This window comes from Melanerpes formicivorus, unplaced genomic scaffold, assembly GCF_026170545.1.
Source record: "Melanerpes formicivorus ecotype bairdi unplaced genomic scaffold, bMelFor1.0.p_v2 SCAF_4, whole genome shotgun sequence".
Classification (NCBI taxonomy): Eukaryota; Metazoa; Chordata; class Aves; order Piciformes; family Picidae; genus Melanerpes; species Melanerpes formicivorus.
In genome coordinates this window covers 34,555,801-34,573,357 of record NW_027142356.1, presented here as the reverse complement: position 1 = coordinate 34,573,357, position 17,557 = coordinate 34,555,801, and positions in this window count along the sequence as shown.

The window sequence follows — 17,557 nt, the reverse complement described above, 5'->3', positions numbered from 1 at the left end:
GAACCCACAGCTTCTCTGGCCAACCAATTGCAGTGTCTAATCACTCCCATAGTAAAGAACTTCAGCTGGACTAGATGATCTTCAGAAATCCCTCCCAACCCCCACCATTCTGTGAACCTTGTTTTCTTTTTCAAGCAAAGGGCTTGGCTGAAACAGGCTGTAGGGTGGCTGTGTTTTGGGTAATCCAAGTATAAAAGGTCTAATCCTTCTATAACAGGGTTGCACTAGCAGCAAGACCAGAGCTTGGCCAGGGCAGGGAGACCTGCATCCCCTCTGCGCTTCAGAGCCCAGGGTGGCTTGCCCCCAAGCAAAGGAATCTGAGATGGCTGTTGCACAGGCATTGGTTCACTGCTGTGAGATGCTCATCTGTCACTCAGCCACAATAACAGATGGAGAAAAGCCTAAAGATTGCTCTTCCTCCACCATCTTCCACCTCCCAAAGGAATTTTTGGGCAGATCTGATTATTTCATCCAGATGTCAGCAAGCTTTGCTTTATCATCTTCCCATCACTGCCAAAAGCTCTGAATACTCTCATGTGTCAAAAAGTAGCTTTGCCTCAGACCTCAGGTAATTAAAATCAAACAAAACTTACTACAACTTAAAGGAAAAAAAGCTTAAAACTTGTGAGCTGAGGGTAAGACTCTTTTTTACACCAGGCCTTTCCAGCTGACAGGGGTCTAGAAAGCTTGTGTGCTTCTACAGGTACCTACAACCTCTCCCTCTCTTCACCAAGCATTGATGGAATAAAAGGATAAGACATAAGAGAATGACCACTTTCTTCACTGTATGGTCACATCATGAGCAGGGGCAGCTTTTTCTGGCTTCACAAAGCAAAATTAGCCACCTCCATTAGCTCAGTGTCCTGACTGAGCTTGATGTCTTTTGTGTTTTCCAGCAAAGGTTCATTCCTGGAAACATCTTATTCTTGAGATAATCCTACCAGTCAAAGAGACAAAAATGACCATTTTGGGATTGCTTTTCTCTTAGGCTTAGCAGGTTACCAGGATTTTCCCTGAGGGACTTGGCAGTGGGTGCATTGTTGAGGTTTGGGGGCTCTGTGGAGCTTTGGATCCATCATATTCTTCTAAAATCTTCAGAAGAAAATATTGCTCTTCTCCTTGTTTCAACTCTTGAAGTCTGTGGAAAACCAGAAGTTCACAAATGTAGCTCTTCCACAATGAACAACCAAAGACCTTTTGGAGTAGAATTGAAACTGTGTGTTTTTTGCTGTATTTAATCCTTCAGACCACTTTTGCTAATTAATGAGTAATTTAAATAGAGTTTACTTCCAAACTTAGGTACTAGAATATTACAGTGCCTGCATACTCCAGGCTTATGTGCAACAGCTCAAATACGCTTCAGAGGCACGTGGTGATAAATCACAGAATCATGGAATGGTTTGAGTTGGAAGGGACCTTAAAGATCATCTAGTTCCACCCCCCTGGTATGTGTAGGGACACTTCCTATTAGCCTGAGTTGCTCAAGGTCCCATAAGATGAAGGGGAATGGCTTCAATCTGGAAGAAGCTAGATTTAGATTGGACATGAAGAAGAAATTCTTCCCCATGGGGCACTGGAACAGGTTGCCCAGAGAAGCTATGGAGGCTCCAAGCCTAGAAGTGTTCAGAGCCAGGCTGGCTGGAGCCTTGAACAAGTTGGTCTAGTAGGAGATGTCCCTGCCCAAGGCAGGGGGTTGGAGCTAGATGTTCTGTAAGGCCCCTTCCAAACCAAACCATTCTATGATCATATTCTGTAGCGAGTGTATGAGGCCAATCACGTTTCTTTTCCAAGCTCCTTAAGAAATTCTAACAGTAGATCTCAGCATGGATGCTCCTCCTAAGCCTTATGGATGTACTCTGCCATTTTGCATAAGAATCCATAACAGTAATGGTGGTGTTTGACTTCTATCATAGTATCATAGTATCAGTCAGGGTTGGAAGGGACCACAAGGATCATCTAGTTCCAACCCCCCTGCCATGGGCAGGGACACCCCACACTAGATCAGGCTGGCCAGAGCCTCATCCAGCCTGGGCTTAAACACCTCCAGGGACGGTGCCCCAACCACCTCCCTGGACAACCCATTCCAGGGCTTCACCACTCTCATGGGGAAGAACTTCCTCCTCACCTCCAGCCTGAATCTCCCCACCTCCAGCTTCATTCCATTCCCCCTAGTCCTATCACTACCTGAGATCCTGAGAAGTCCCTCCCCAGCCTTCCTGTAGGCCCCCTTCAGATACTGGAAGGCCTGTTCTCTCATTTTGAAACTGTGACAGCAGACAAATCTATGAACAGCACCTGAATGAAGGCCAGCTCCATCTCATGCTGTCTTTGTGAAGAAGTATACATGCTGACAACATTCTGTGGCTTTCCACCTGCATTTCTCATTTAGAATAGAATAGAATAGAATAGAATAGAATAGAATAGAATAGAATAGAATAGACCAGACCAGACCAGACCAGACCAGGTTGGAAAAGACCTTTGAGATCATCGAGTCCAACCTATCATCCAACACCATCTAATCAACTAAGCCATGGCACCAAGCACCCCATCCAGTCTCTTCCTAAACACCTCCAGTGATGGTGACTCCACCACCTCCCTGGGCAGCACATTCCAATGGCCAATCTCTCTTTCTATGAAGAACTTCTTCCTAACATCTACCCTAAACCTCGTCTGCGCAACTTAAGACTCTGTCCTCTTGTTCTGGTGCTGGTTGCCTGGGAGAAGAGACCAACTCCCACCTGGCTACAACCTCCCTTCAGGTAGTTGTAGACAGCAATAAGGTCTCCCCTGAGCCTCCTCTTTTCCGGGCTAAGAAATGTCAGCCTGTCCTCATAGGGCTTGTGCTCGAGACCTCTCCCCAGCTTTGTTGCCCTTCTCTGAATACATTCCAGCAACTCAACATCTTTCCTAAACTGAGGGGCCCAGAACTGGACACAGTAACATTTATGAAGTTTCTAGAGATGTGTCTAAACATATATCTTTTTAATTGTTCTTTTTATTTAGAAAGGACTAAAAACTTTACTCAAAAAGCAAAGTACCACTCTGAATATTCCCTTGTTCCCCAAATACTCTTTTTCACATGGGTTCACAGGACCAGTGAGCTCCTCCTCCACAGCAGCAGCAAAGCAACCACCTTCCTATTCAATTATTGAATCTTCTCTCTGCAAGGATGTAGTTTGTGCAAAGTTTGCCATCACAGAACTGCATCACACTGACAAGACAGTGACAGAGATGGGGTGTCCCATGGAAACGTCCTTCTTCCCATGCAATGAATGCAAGGCAACACCTAGGAGCAGCTTTGGTAATTGGGGATCACAGACTGAAGGAGTTGGGGCTGTTCAGTCTGGAGAAGAGAAGGCTCCGAGGTGACCTCATTGTGGCCTTCCAGTATCTGAAGGGGGCCTACAGGAAGGCTGGGGAGGGACTGCTCAGGATCTCAGGTACTGATAGGACTAGGGGGAATGGAATGAAGCTGGAGGTGGGGAGATTCAGGCTGGAGGTGAGGAGGAAGTTCTTCCCCATGAGAGTGGTGAAGCCCTGCAATGGGTTGTTCAGGGAGGTGGTTGAGGCCCCATCCCTGGAGGTGTTTAAGCCCAGGCTGGCTGAGGCTCTGGCCAGCCTGATCTAGTGTGGAGTGTCCCTGCCCATGGCAGGGGGGTTGGAACTAGATGATCCTTGTGGTCCCTTCCAACCCTGACTGATACTATGATACTATGATACTATGATTTCTTGGTTCCCTACATTCCCAGGCAGGTCCCAGGGCAATGCTTAGATCCTGACTCTCCCATTCATCCCCAGCTGTGGCTGCTTCCCTGGCCTGGACAGCACTACCTGGGAGGTTTCTTCTAAACCTAGAAGAGGAGCATGTGCAGAAGAACATGGTGGGATGATTCACAGCTACACAAATCCAATAGATGATCAGCTGTCTCGGCTGACAGCCTCCTCTCCTACATTTTAGTGTGGGGGGTTATATATTCTCTCCTACACTTTAGTGTGGGGGGTTATATATTTTCTCCCCCTCCAAACAGGGGTTAAAAAAAAATGGCCAGTACAAGACAAAATAAATCATCTAATTACTTCTGGAAAGCCAGACTCCTCCTCTGACACTCTAAAGCTTTGGCTCCAGCTGAGTCCTGGCATATCTCCTTTGTGCTCATTTGCCTAATGTCCTCCTTGGGTATATTCTCACCTCTAGCTAGAGATTGTCCCTCAGAGGAGCTGCTGCAACATGTGACCCCCAGCTCAGCAGCCTCTTTTCTCTCCACTATTTACACTCTTGGCCTCTGTCAAGGATGACTCCACTTCTGTTCATCTTGGGGAATCAACACAAATCTGTTTGCTGTCTGGTAGCTTTGAGTTTCCCAAGATAATTCCCAACTGTGGGAGTCGTGGTCCCAAAACATCTCTGCTGTTGTGAGTGCCTTAGCCAGCATCTCTTTGAAATGCAGGCTCCCAAGTGATTGACTTCCAAGTAAGAGGAGCTGAATGGGTTTAGACAGATTAACATTCTAGCAGTAAGTGGCAGTCATTCCAAGGAGCTAAATCAAATTCTCAAGTGCTCATTAGCAACAGGGCAGGGGGGGAAAAAAAGAAAAAGAGAAAAAAAAGGCAAAAAAATTCCCTAGTTTGAGAACATAAAAAAGAATCAGCACATAATGGAGAAATTTGGTGGAAACTTGTTTGTTGATTAGACCAGGCTGGATGAGGCTCTGGCCAGCCTGATCTAGCGTGGGGTGTCCCTGCCCATGGCAGGGGGGTTGGAACTAGCTGATCCTTGTGGTCCCTTCCAACCCTGAATGATACTATGATATTATGATTAGAGTTTTCCATTGATGGCCATCTCCCTCAAACAGCAGGTCATGGGGTGCTGCTGCCTGGCATTTGTTCAAAAAACCCACAGAAGTATGAAGGTGCCCAGGTTCACTTCAAGCTCAGAATCAGCTTGGTAAAGTTTGTTTGGCCAGACATGTGCTAGGAGTTCTATACTTCAAGGGCAGGGTAAAAACCACTCCAGCTGGCATTGGCTGTCCAGGCTTGGAAGGGCTGCTCTGTACACCTGAAAACCAAAAAGTGGGTCTGCTCTGATGATTTCACTCAGGTCATCCAGGGAACTCAGTGTGCTTGTAATAATTTCTCTGTTTGGAGTGTCCTAATAGGACATAATTGCACAAATGGCTGTGTGGGGGAGGTAGAGAGGACGCTCACCACTTAGCAATCCAGACAAGAAATACTGCTCCTTCTCAGGGCATGCAGGGACAGTGGCTTCACCACAGGTTCAGAAAGGTGCAGCCCACATTTCTTACTGACATTAGCCATTTCCAAACAACAGACTGAGCAGCATGGTACAAGGTGGCCTTGCAGCAGCTGTCCCCAGCACAACCCACCTGTGTCCCCCTTCTCTTACAGCACAACCCCCTGCCCTGCAGCGCTCCCCAGTCTGGGCACCCACCACTCCTTCCCATTCCCCACGCTGTCCTCATTGCTCACTTCGGGCTTGGGAGCAAGAGTGAAACAGGGGCCTGAATCTTACTAGTGAGTGGAGTAGTTTACATGAATCAAAAATATTTACATTTTTTTCCTTAAGCATGTTTCCCTAGAGCCTTACAAATCGTGCAAATAGATTTTTTTTTTGCAGTTCAAGCAACTGCCCTGCAGAGCTTCACCTGTTCTGACTAAACCCACGACCTAATAAAAGCCAGAACTAGGAAAGAATTGAAATGCTTTGGGACATCAACAGCTAGTTTTGAAATTAACAGCTAGCCCCAGAAAAGTTAAATCAGCTCTCCCTGGGTAAGGTTTTCTATGCAGAGTGAAGTCCCCATTTCCCTCTTACATGTCAGAAACAGCAGAGGCAAATCCTGCCCCAGCTCTCCCTTGCTGCTTGATTTGCTCCTAGAAATATTTTTGCTGCTGTTTCACGCAGCGCTAATGAGTTTAAACCCAGCTGGTTCACAGCAGCTGAGCCGTGGCAAGAGCAAAACCCTGAGCTGTACCCAGATACAGACTCACCCAGAAGAGAGGAGGGAAACCCAAAAGCACCTTCCAGACTTGAATACCTGAAGAAAAGCTGTCTAAGGATCTGGTTTAAATCAGACATTCGCCACAAGGTGGTTGCACGTTGGTCGTGCTCCTGCTCTGCCTGGCTGCTGGTCCACAGAATCACTGAACCATAGGATGGTTTTGGTTGGAAAAGACCTCTAAGATCATCGAGTCCAGCCATCAGCTGTGACCACCATGGGCATTAAACTGTGTCCTGAAGTGTCCTGTCCACCCATTTCTTGAACACCTCCAGGGACAGTGACTCCACCACTTCCAGTTCATGCTGCTTCATCCCCTGCGCTCTCCACCTGCTCTGATCCATGGAGCTTTGTGTGCATGAAGCTCACCCTCTGCAAAGGAGCATCCCTTGTAGAAAGTGCCTGCATGCTCTAGTAACAGAGCCATCAAGCCTGGAGACAGACAGTTAAGTACATTCCCTTCACCAGCACCCACATTCATCATTGCCCTTTAGAAAGCTGCTTTTGCTGGGGAAAAAACAACCAGCAGCAAAGATACCAAGACGTCAGGAAATGCTTTTGCTGACTTAGACTTGGTGCAAAGAAAATATTTTTCTTATCCAAAAAGGCAGAAGCAGCTGAATAAGCCACTTCACCTTCCTTCCTTTCCTCTCCTCCCTCTGCAGACCTTCTGCCTCTGCAAAGGACATTTCTTCAGGCATCTGACATCCCGTCTGGATTATTTATTTGTGATTTATGCTCTTGTGTAGTCAGCTCCTGAGACTGCTCAAAAGAGTGGACATCTCTTGGCTTGGCTTGGCTTGGCTCGGCTCCTACCTGGCTCTGATGGGCACAGCAAACCCATCTGCTTGGACCCATCACACATGCACGCTGGGTACAGGTCTCCGTAGTGCCATGGAAAGAGGAGCTGAGATGATAGGAAGTGAATTTTCTTTCTGGGGTTCCTAATCTCTCTGCTGCAGTCTTGATAGCTTACAAGCAGTACACTTGTGGATCTAAGCCTGTTGTGCTTGAAGGTGTTGCATACTGCAAAAACTCTCTGAGTCATTTCTGCTAGGAAGTGTTAGGCATCACTCCCATGATCACTATGACAAACTATCATCCTAATGAAAATGCAAACCAAAACACTCAAAGTACCTTTGTGTTCAGAATCCTGGCTTTTTGCTAGCATCAATGATTATTTCCTTCCCCTCTCCTCTGGAATTCTTTGTCCTTCTAAACCAACATAGGTAAGGAACAGAAGGTTGGATTCTTCTGCTGTGTTGGGAGGAGCTTAATATTTCATTCACCTGTGCAGCCTCCACTGCAAGCTCTGTGAGCACAACGTGGGCTGCAGGATCATTGGTAAAAGTGATGATTAATGGACAAGTATCTGCCAGAAACAGCATGGGAATAACTGATCATCCCTTTAGGCAGGAAGATTGGAGAAAAGGAGGCTCAGGGGACACCTTATTGCTCTCTACAGCTACCTGAAGGGAGGTTGTAGCCAGGTGGGGGTTGGTCTCTTCTCCCAGGCAACCACCAACAGAACAAGAGGACACAGTCTCAAGCTGCACCAGGGGAAGTTTAGGCTGGAGGTGGGGAGAAAGTTCTTCACAAAAAGACTGATTGGCCATTGGAATGTGCTGCCCAGGGAGGTGGTGGAGTCACCGTCCCTGGAGGTGTTCAAAAAAGGATTGGATGTGGCACTTGAAGCCAAGGTTTAATTGTCAGGAGGTGTTAGGTATTAGGTAACAGGTTGGACGTGATGATCTCAGAGGTCTTTTCCAACCTGGTTGATTCTGTGATTCTGTAACTCACAGGATGACCTCTCAACATCTCTTCCAGCACCATGACTGATCACAGGAGGAGGGAAGGGCTCCAGTTTGATTTTCAAATAGTCAGCTGTTTGCAGGGCTGCAGCTATCAGCTAAAAGAAAAAACACCCTGTTGTTGGCAGGCAGAGAGCTTGTGTGCAAAATTACCCTGTTATGTGAAATTTTCAGGAATGTTTGAGACTGTTTTCAGTATTGCCACACTTGTAATATGATGCTACCTTCTCCTGGCAAGCTCCTTGCTGAGAAGGATGCTTTTTGTGATACCTGTAACGTACAGGCATGGAAATGGAGCCTGGATTCCAGCAGGCATCCTGCTGCCTGTCAGTTTGGAGAATCCAGCCCCATGATGCATAGAAAAGCTCCTATTTTCTTATCTGCTTCGATGGAAACAGGTTTGTGTTAGATAAGCTTTGAAAACACCATATCTCAGAGATAAAGCCATTGTAGGCATGGCTCTTCTTTCTCTCTTCCACATGAAAACTGAGAATGAAAGAACACTTTAGTGAAAAATTCCTGGTTTGATAAAGGTGGATGAGGCTTTGAGCAACCTGGTCTGGTGGGAGGTGTTCCTGCTCATGGCAGGGACATGGAATTAGATGATCTTTAACTCAAGCCATTCCATGATTCTGTGTTCTATGATTTTACCAGGTGAAACTTTTCTGGATGGTGATGTGAAGCATGGGGAGATGAAGCTGCTACCACTGCAGTAGCTCTTGTGCACAATCAAGTTTCTTCCCAGGTGGTGATTGTTCATCAATATAGGCTCATTTATAGGCTGGGGTCAGAGTGGCTGGAGAGGTCCCAAACAGAGAGGGACCTGGGGGTACTGATTGACAGCCGCCTGAATATGAGCCAGCAGTGTGCCCAGGTGGCCAAGAGGGCCAATGGCATCCTGGCCTGCATTAGGAATAGTGTGGCCAGCAGGAGCAGGGAAGTCATTGTGCCCCTGGACTCTGCTTTGGTTAGGCTGCACCTTGAGTCCTGTGTCCAGTTCTGGGCCCCTCAGTTTAAGAAGGACATCGAAACACTTGAACGTGTCCAGAGAAGGGCAACAAGGCTGAGGAGAGGCCTTGAACACAGCCCTATGAGGAGAGGCTGAGGGAGCTGGGATTGTTTAGCCTGGAGAAGAGAAGGCTCAGGGGTGACCTCATTGCCTTCTACAACTACCTGAAAGGTGGTTGTAGCCAGGAAGGGATTGGTCTCTTCTCCCAGGCCACCAGCACCAGAACAAGGGGACACAGTCTCAAGCTGCGCCAGGGGAGGTTTAGACTCGAGGTGAGGAGGAAGTTCTTCACCGAGCGAGTCATTCGTCATTGGAATGTGCTGCCCAGGGAGGCGGTGGAGTCACCATCCCTGGAGGTGTTCAAGAGGGGATTGGACGTGGCACTTGGTGCCGTGGTCTAGTCATGGGGTCTGTGTTGATAGGTTGGACTCGATGATCCTCGAGGTCTCTTCCAACCTTAGTTATACTGTGATACTGTAATAACTAGGCATTACCTTTCCTGCCTCCCCAAATGGTGCCTGGCTGGGAGCTTAGGGGCTATTTATGCTTGGTTAGGTGACTTACATGTTTTTTTCCCTGTCAGCTCACCATCAGTTTGCACTGAAGGAGTGGTGGCAGAGGAGGGGATAGGTACTTTTCAAAGGCCTCTAGGTTTTTGCATGGTGTCTTCTTGAAACCTTTTCACAGGTGCTCAAACTATCATTCTAGTTTTCTCCGCTTGCTCCTGCACACTGCCTGTTACTCACACAGTCTCAAGCTGTGCCAGGGTAAGTTTAGGCTTGAGGTGAGGAGAAATCTCTTCACAGAAGGAGTTGTTGGCCATTGGAATGTTCTGCCCCTGGAGGTGGTGGAGTCACCATCCCTGGAGTTGTTCAAGAGGGGATTGGACGTGGCACTTGAAGCCATGGTTTAGTTAGTCATGAGGTGTTGGGTGACAGGTTGGAGTTGATGATCTCTGAGGTCTTTTCCAACCTTGTTGATTCTATGATTCTATCTTTCTGGGTAGGGGCTATGATTTTTCCCTACCTGCAAGTCAAACTGGTACATTTTGAGATAAACTGGGGCTGGATGGGATGTTTGGCACAAGAGAGAAAAAAAAAAAGTAAGAAGGAAGTGAAACATAGTAAAGTTTATGGAAGGGGAAGAAAAAAAGAATTGAAAGAAATTAGAGTACTGCTCAGGAGATAAAAACCAAACCCAAGCCCTCAAATTCCCTTGGCCATGGCGGTAGAAAATGCTGCTAGGAGCACGTTTGTATCAGCATTTGCTAGAGGGGAGGTGCTTCTGATGCAATGCACCATGCTCTGCTCCATCTCTCCTGCTTAAAACAATTCTGTCTCTAATGCCAGGAGATGTTTTGGCTTTGTCAAGGTTATTATTAACAAACCACTAATTACTAAGCTAATAGCATTTTACAAAAAAATAATAATAATCATTATTATTAAGGCCTATAAAACTCCTATAAAGTCTGCTTTTGTAGGACCAGTCTGGCAGGGAAGGCAGAGTCCTTTACATGGCACTGGAGGAAAGTCCTGGCTAGCTTCCCGGCAGTCTAAAGTCATCTGGTCTCTGGCAACTCAGCAGAGATGGGAGCAGCAGTCTGCACTCTCTTTCTCCCTTGTGCACCACCAGTGATTGATTTCTGTGCCCTCTGTGGAGGATGAGGGACATGCAGCCGGATGCTGACACTTGCCCAGCCTTGGCATTTGGGATTTCTTCATCAGCGGGGAGTAGGCAGCAGCTGGTCAATGCCTGGGAGGAGGAGACATGAGTAATGATTGATCAAAGGTGATCAAGCACCTAATCTTGTTTTTCTTTTTGCCATATCATGGCCCATGGGAATATTCTAAGGAATTCTTTTGAAAATAAGTTAGGTGTCATGGAAATTGGTTGGTTGGTTTAAGAACAAGTTCATTACCCTGAGGGTAGTGGAACACTGGAACAGGTTGCCCAGGGAAGTGGCTGAGGCCCCATCCTTGGAGATGTTCAAGGTGAGGCTTGACAGGGCTCCTGATCTAGTTGAGGATGCCTCTGCTTACTGCAGAGGGGATTGGACTGTATGACCTTTGGAGGTCACTTCCAACCCAGAACATTCTATGATTCTATAATTCTATGATTCTATGACATCTGCCACCCATTATTGAAGGTAGTTGTCAGAGGCTTTCAAGCTCCCATACCAGAGTGGATATTAGCAACAAAAACATTTTCCAAGTTTGAGTATCATAGAATCATAGACTAATAGAATCATTAAGGTTGGAGAAGCCCTCTAAGATCATCAAGCCCAACTATCAACCTGACACTACTGTGACCACTAAACCATGTCCTGAAGTGCCACGTCTACACATTTTGAACACAGAGCTTTGCTGAAAGCCAAGGTAAATGCAAGGATAACAATAATTTCCTGCTGAAATTTGTCTTTCAGTCAGGGTTAGAAGGTCAAGAACATTACTCTTGAGTGGGTAAACTGGAGACAACAATGGCTCAGAAGCTGTGAGCTAATGCACAAGACAGAGAAGGAGCTGGACAGAGTAGAAGAGTGCAAGGTGGAGAGTCCTACCAAAAACACAGAGCTGGACAGAGTAGAACAGTGCAAGGTGGAGAGTCCTACCAAAACCACAGAGAGGTCTCATGGGTTAGTGTCATCTGTTGCTCCAAATAAGCTATTTAATGATTATTTGACTTCTCCTGCGTCCAAGAAATCACACACTTAACTATTTCTGCAAGTAGTCTGAATTGCAATGAATGTTCCTGGGTTTGCTGCAAATTCCTTATCAAAAACCCCAACACAATAACAACAGCAACAAAACCCTAGCTATTTGTGTCCAAAAGAACATAAGGTTCATGTGTGACGAAGATCTCCTGTATATCTGTGTGACCTTCCTGTTTGATGGGTTCTGGTTTCTGCATTATAACCTATCACAGCCCATGTCCTGTGTCCTGCTGGAGTACTTCTGTCCATCAGAGAGTGGAGGAGGTTCAGCTCTTACTGAGTCATTTGAGTACATTTTTTTTCTGCTAACCACCCATGACTATTATGGGATGCATGTGAACACCCCCTCCTTCCCACAGGCACAAACCTTCCTAATTGTTCCCCTGACCTCTACACAAGCTTACACCCAGCCGAGAACACAAGTGTCTACATGCCCTGCAGTGATATCTGATGTTGTCCTGGGGGCCTCTCAGGCCACGTTTCTTCTGTGTGCTGAGAGACAGGAATTGTGAATTTAGGCAATTCTGTTTGTTTTCTTTTCCTCTTTTACAAGGGTTAATAAATAGCTGCATTCTACTTGGCTTGGGTTTTGTTCTGTTCTTAGAGGTTGCTTCAGTACATAACGATAATTTCCTGCCGAGATGCTTCTGCTGCACTTTGCCTCTTTCACTTCCCTTCCAAGAGAAGTGACTGCAGAGTAAATACCAGACCAGCACCCCATGTGTCTCCTAGCCAGAGTTAAATCTGACCACATAGCCTTGTGATTTTACCCAGCTTCTGATTTCACCAGCAACAGCTTGCAGTTTTGAGCTGGAGAAATGCATGTTTGCTTTGAAAACTTCTGCCCAGATTTTCACCTGCGAGTTCTCAACCGTCTGCAAGGCACAGGACTCCACTGAGATGCCCCGAGCAAATGATCCACTCAGCTGAGAAGTTAAGAAAGGAGAGCACTACTACTTTCAGAGGGTTTTACCCTAGCATTTTCAGGTCCTCATTTTATTACAAGGACTAGAAAACCACTTGGCATCTCTGAGAGAGCTCAGCACACAGTTAGCAGAAGCGACGTTACTCCTGTGTCTCTGTGCTGAAGGAAGTGCTGCCCCTGTGACAGTGCAGAGCTTTCTTGCCTCCAGAGCTTTAAGAAAATCATGAGGGGAGAAGAGCAGCAGCTCATTGTGGGTTTGGTTGAAGGTGCAGCAAGGATTATCTAAGGGCGTGTTTACGTGCAGCCAAGGTGCATCATGCCCTGAACTGAAGTGCTCCAGTGAACCTCCCTGGCTCCAGGAGCCTCTAAGGACTATTTACTGGTGGAACACAGCAAAAGCATAGGGCATGCCAAGCATGCCCCTTCTGCTGAGTAAAGGGCTTATATCAGACAAAAAAGAGACACTGCTACCAAAGACTGGCATTGCTGTGGCATACCTGCACTGGGGCTTGCTTGGCTGAAGAGCACTGGGCAGAAGGCAGCAGGCTGTGGAGTCATTGTGGCTGAGGTCTCCTGAAACAGTGAATGCAAACCTCAAAATCTAAAAACTGCTTCACAGAATCACAGAATGACCTAGATTGGAAAAGACCTTTAAGATCAATGGGTCCAATCATTAACCTAACACTGATAAACCCTTGACTATGTCTATACCACTCTTAAATACCTCCAGGGATGGGGACTCCACCACTGCCCTGGGCAAGCCTTTCCAATGCTTGATAACCCTTCCAGTGAAGAAATTCTTCCTAATATCCAATCTAACCTTCCCTTGGCACAACTTGAGGCTATTTCCTCCTGTCCTACCTGGCTTCCACAGGTGCAGCTGGCTACACAGGGTGCACAGCAACCAAGAGCTGGAACTTAAAGGTGGAGGAGTGAGGTGAAGGGTGAAAAGAGGACATCAAGCTGCAGCACAGCGAGGCAGGCTGTGTAGCTTTTGCCAGTGCCCAGGGTGGGCATGCCTCCCAGTGTGTCTTCTCTGTCCCAAAGCATAACACTGGGGATCTCTCACTGCTGTCACAACAAACAGCCTCAATAAATGACTCAAAGAAAGACACCAGTGGCTTCATCTGCTTCTTTTCTTTTGGGAATTGCATTTGGTGTGAGGTTAGCATGGAAGAACAACGTGTGGTTGCTTGTAGAAAACCCAAGTATTAGTGTGACCTGGGCTGGCACACGTTGGGGTCACAGCAAGGGAGAAGCAAAGTGCTGCGATGGAGACAAGAATGAGAAGGGCTGAGATATGAAGGGTTTAAATGAAAGCCTGAATCTGAAAAGCATGTAGATAGAAAAATTTAGGCAGTGGAGGGGGGTAGGCTGGTCAAACCAGCAAGCAGGAAAGCAAGATGTACAGTCTGGCAGGAAATAATGGCATGGAGACAAAGGTTGCTATTGGCCTGCTTGCAAGTATTAGAGAGAAAACAGCACATGTGAGAAAATATGAGAGGACAAGAGGATGGGAGACATCATGTCAGCTGCTCTAATTTCTTAAGAATTCAAATTATAGTCCTTGTAATTCAGATTATCAGGAATAATTTGAGCCATTCCTTTTGCATTCAATGTGCTGAGGTGTTTTCATGGCCACTCGAGGACAAGAGACAATATTTTTCCCCTACCCACAAGATATTCCTCAGCAAATTCTTCTGTACAAGTCTGCAATGCCTTTTGTGAAGTTATGTGTCTGGGTTTGACCTTTGGAAGGAAATTCATTCTCTTCTATCACATTCTTTTGGTCTGGATAGAAACAGATGTAAATCAAGCCAGTTTTGCTAGTAAAAGGTGTTGTACTCGAGCCACAGCAACTCTATGTGCATCCCAAGTGTTGGGAGTTAGTTTAATAACTCTGGACTGGTTCCAGTAGGAAAATATCTGTAAATATGTTCTGAGGGGAAGCTGAGTGTTTACAGTATGGGGAGATTTGTTGGTAAGAGGCACTTGAATCTATAGACAGAGCCAGCTCTGATACTTTCAGCTGTGCTGAAAATGAGATAATTTTTCTGCCCCGATGCTACACTGGCCTCAGCCAGCTCCCAGGAGAGTGGATGGAAGAGAGGGCAGGGTGGTCCTGGGAGAGAGCAGGGATTTGGTTGAGCTCTCTCTTTTCTCTCATTACCTGCCCCTGTCCATCACATCCCCATTTCCCAAGAACTGGGATCCCAGCTCTTCTCCCCGCAAGACCTCCCTAGAGGAGAAGATGCTGTGTCACAGACCAAGCATCCATTTTACCTAGGAAATGACAGCATTTCACAGAGCACTGTCAGAAATGTTTACTCTCCAAGCTTCAGCTTTAACTGGGGAAAAAAAAAAAAATCAAACTCTGTAGGATGACTGACTTAGTTGCAGAGTGTATTTACTCACCGAATTATACCCAAATATTTAACCTGTACTAGGAAACGTTCTGTGTCAGGAAGCTCAAACAAGAAAATTTAGGGTTGAAATAGAGGCTTTAAAACTTTTCCTTTTGACAGAGGCAACACATTTTCTTCTGCTCCACTTAGCTTTCTGGTATTTAGAAACATTTGATTCCTGAGTGAGATGATTTCTCACTTGTGTTTTTCATAGCTTCCCAGTTAGGGGGTGGGGGTGGGGGTGAGGTGTGAATGTGTTTTTTCACAAGCTCCTGAATGAAATGCAGTTCACCCAACTCTCAACATGCAGTTTCTTGCTGCAGTAAAGTCAGCTCTTGGCAGCAGTGATAAGCTGTACAATGGGTATTACAACACTGACACTGCAATAAGCCATATTCAGGAGGAAGCATTACAAACTGGGACACACACCCCTCCAGGGGGAAGGAAAAAAAAAAGACCCAAGCTCAATTTTAATTGCAATTTTAAGATGAGTTTTGGAGGACATCTTCCTTAATCAAATACTGTTGCCTCTAAAGATTAGTGTTCACAGCCTAATCATGCTGCACTTAGCTTAATTTGCTTTGCTATGGACTCATTAAAATCTTTCCTTTGGGTCAGAAACCCTACCATGGCTTGGCAGAGGAACAGGAAATCTCTACTCCATGCTACTGGGTTGTGACTGCTCCTTCGGTTTAACCCATGGACTGGAGGGACTTGCAGCAAATGATGGCTGGATCACTCTTTCCTTCCTATGTGAAGAGCTCCCAGTCCCTTAAAACACTTTGTTGGATGAACAGTTGAGACTTACAGAGGGAGAAAAATTGTTCTGATGTCAAAAAATGGCTCAGGCTGCTGTTAGGTCAATTAGATCAAATGTTTAGCTTTGGGTGACCTGACCCCCCATGACAACAGTCCCTAAGGTTGACCATAAATTTTCAAGGATGCTTTCATCCCATTTCAGCTTGTGATAGATCCAACATTTGGTGGTCAAGCAGAGACTTTCCTGAATTGCTGCCTCACTGGATGACTGCTGTGTGCTGAGGAGCTAAAGTGCCCTTGAAGAACAACCTGGCAACATTTACCTCTCACTTGAACTGGAATCTGTGAATTAGTTCAGTATAAAATCCTGTGTTTGGTGCCACAAGGCAACGAATAGTGCAGGTTTTGCACTACCGTTCTGCTGGCAGCTACTCAGCGTAGAAATTGTTTTCCTCACCAAAGTCTGGAAATCCATTAAAAAGCTGTGAGCAGATGTGCAGGGGAGGGCAGACAGATGTGGGACTCTGCAGTCTCACCTGGGCCCGTGGAAAGTGTCTGGTCACACGCAGTGAGCAGTAAAGGATATTTTAATTGCTGGATGAGCTATTGCCTGGCGTCAGCCTGACCCCCCACATAGTGCAATACTCTGCACCTGCAGCTGAACTGCCCTAAGAAAAATGTCAAACTCTTTTCCATCTTTGGTATCTTCAAAGCAAACCCAGCTGAATCCTCCACCAGAGCAGAAGGCACGGGCTGCCTTTCAGAGAGGGTGCTGAATCCAGTCTTACCAGCGCTGATAAGGACGCCTCATGACAGAATAACCGGTATGGCTGCTACAATAAAAGGAATTTTTGGGGGTTTTCAGAGATATGTCAGTCACAGGGGAGATCCACAAGCATGTGTAACGAGTCACTGAACCAGAAAGAGCTACACCTCTAGTGGCATGCCTTCAAATAGTAGGATAGGATAGGATAGGATAGGATAGGATAGGATAGGATAGGATAGGATAGGATAGGATAGGATAGGATAGGATAGGATAGGATAGGATAGGATAGGATAGGATCAATAAAGTTGAAAAAGACCTCAAAGATCATCAAGTCCAACCTGTCACCCAACACCTCATGATTACTAAACCATGGCACCAAGTGCCACGTCCAATCCCCTCTTGAACACCTCCAGGGACGGTGACTCCACCACCTCCCTGAGCAGCCCTTTCCAATGGCTAACAACTCTCTCTGGGAAGAACTTTCTCCTCATCTCCAGCCTAAACTTCCCCTGGTGCAGCTTGAGACTGTGTCCTCTTGTTCTGGTGCTGATTGCCTGGGAGAAGAGACTAACCCCTTCCTGTCTACAACCTCCCTTCAGGTAGTTGTAGACAGCAATAAGGTCTCCCCTGAGCTTCCTCTTCTCCAGGCTAAACAACCCCAGCTCCCTTAGCCTCTCCTTACAGGGCTTGTTCTCAAGGCCACTCCCCAGCCTTGTTGCCCTTCTCTGGACACATTCAAGTTTAGGATAGGATAGGATAGGATAGGATAGGATAGGATAGGATAGGATAGGATAGGATAGGATAGGATAGGATAGGATAGGATAGGATAGGATAGGATAGGATAGGATAGGATAGGATGGGATAGGATAGGATAGACCAGGTTGGAAAAGTCCTTTGAGATCATCAAGTCCAACCTATCACCCAACACCATCTAATCAACTAAACCATGGCACCAAGCACCCCATCCAGTCTCTTCTTATACACCTCCAGTACCACACTGGTGCAACATAGCTGTGACCTGGATAGGCAGGGTAGTATTTTCCTCTATCTTTCAATTTTCTATACTGTTCACTGTATTACAGACACTCTCATTTAGAACAAGTAATCTGTACATGATGGCAAGGAAGTATTCCTGACACTAATGCCGGTTTTGCT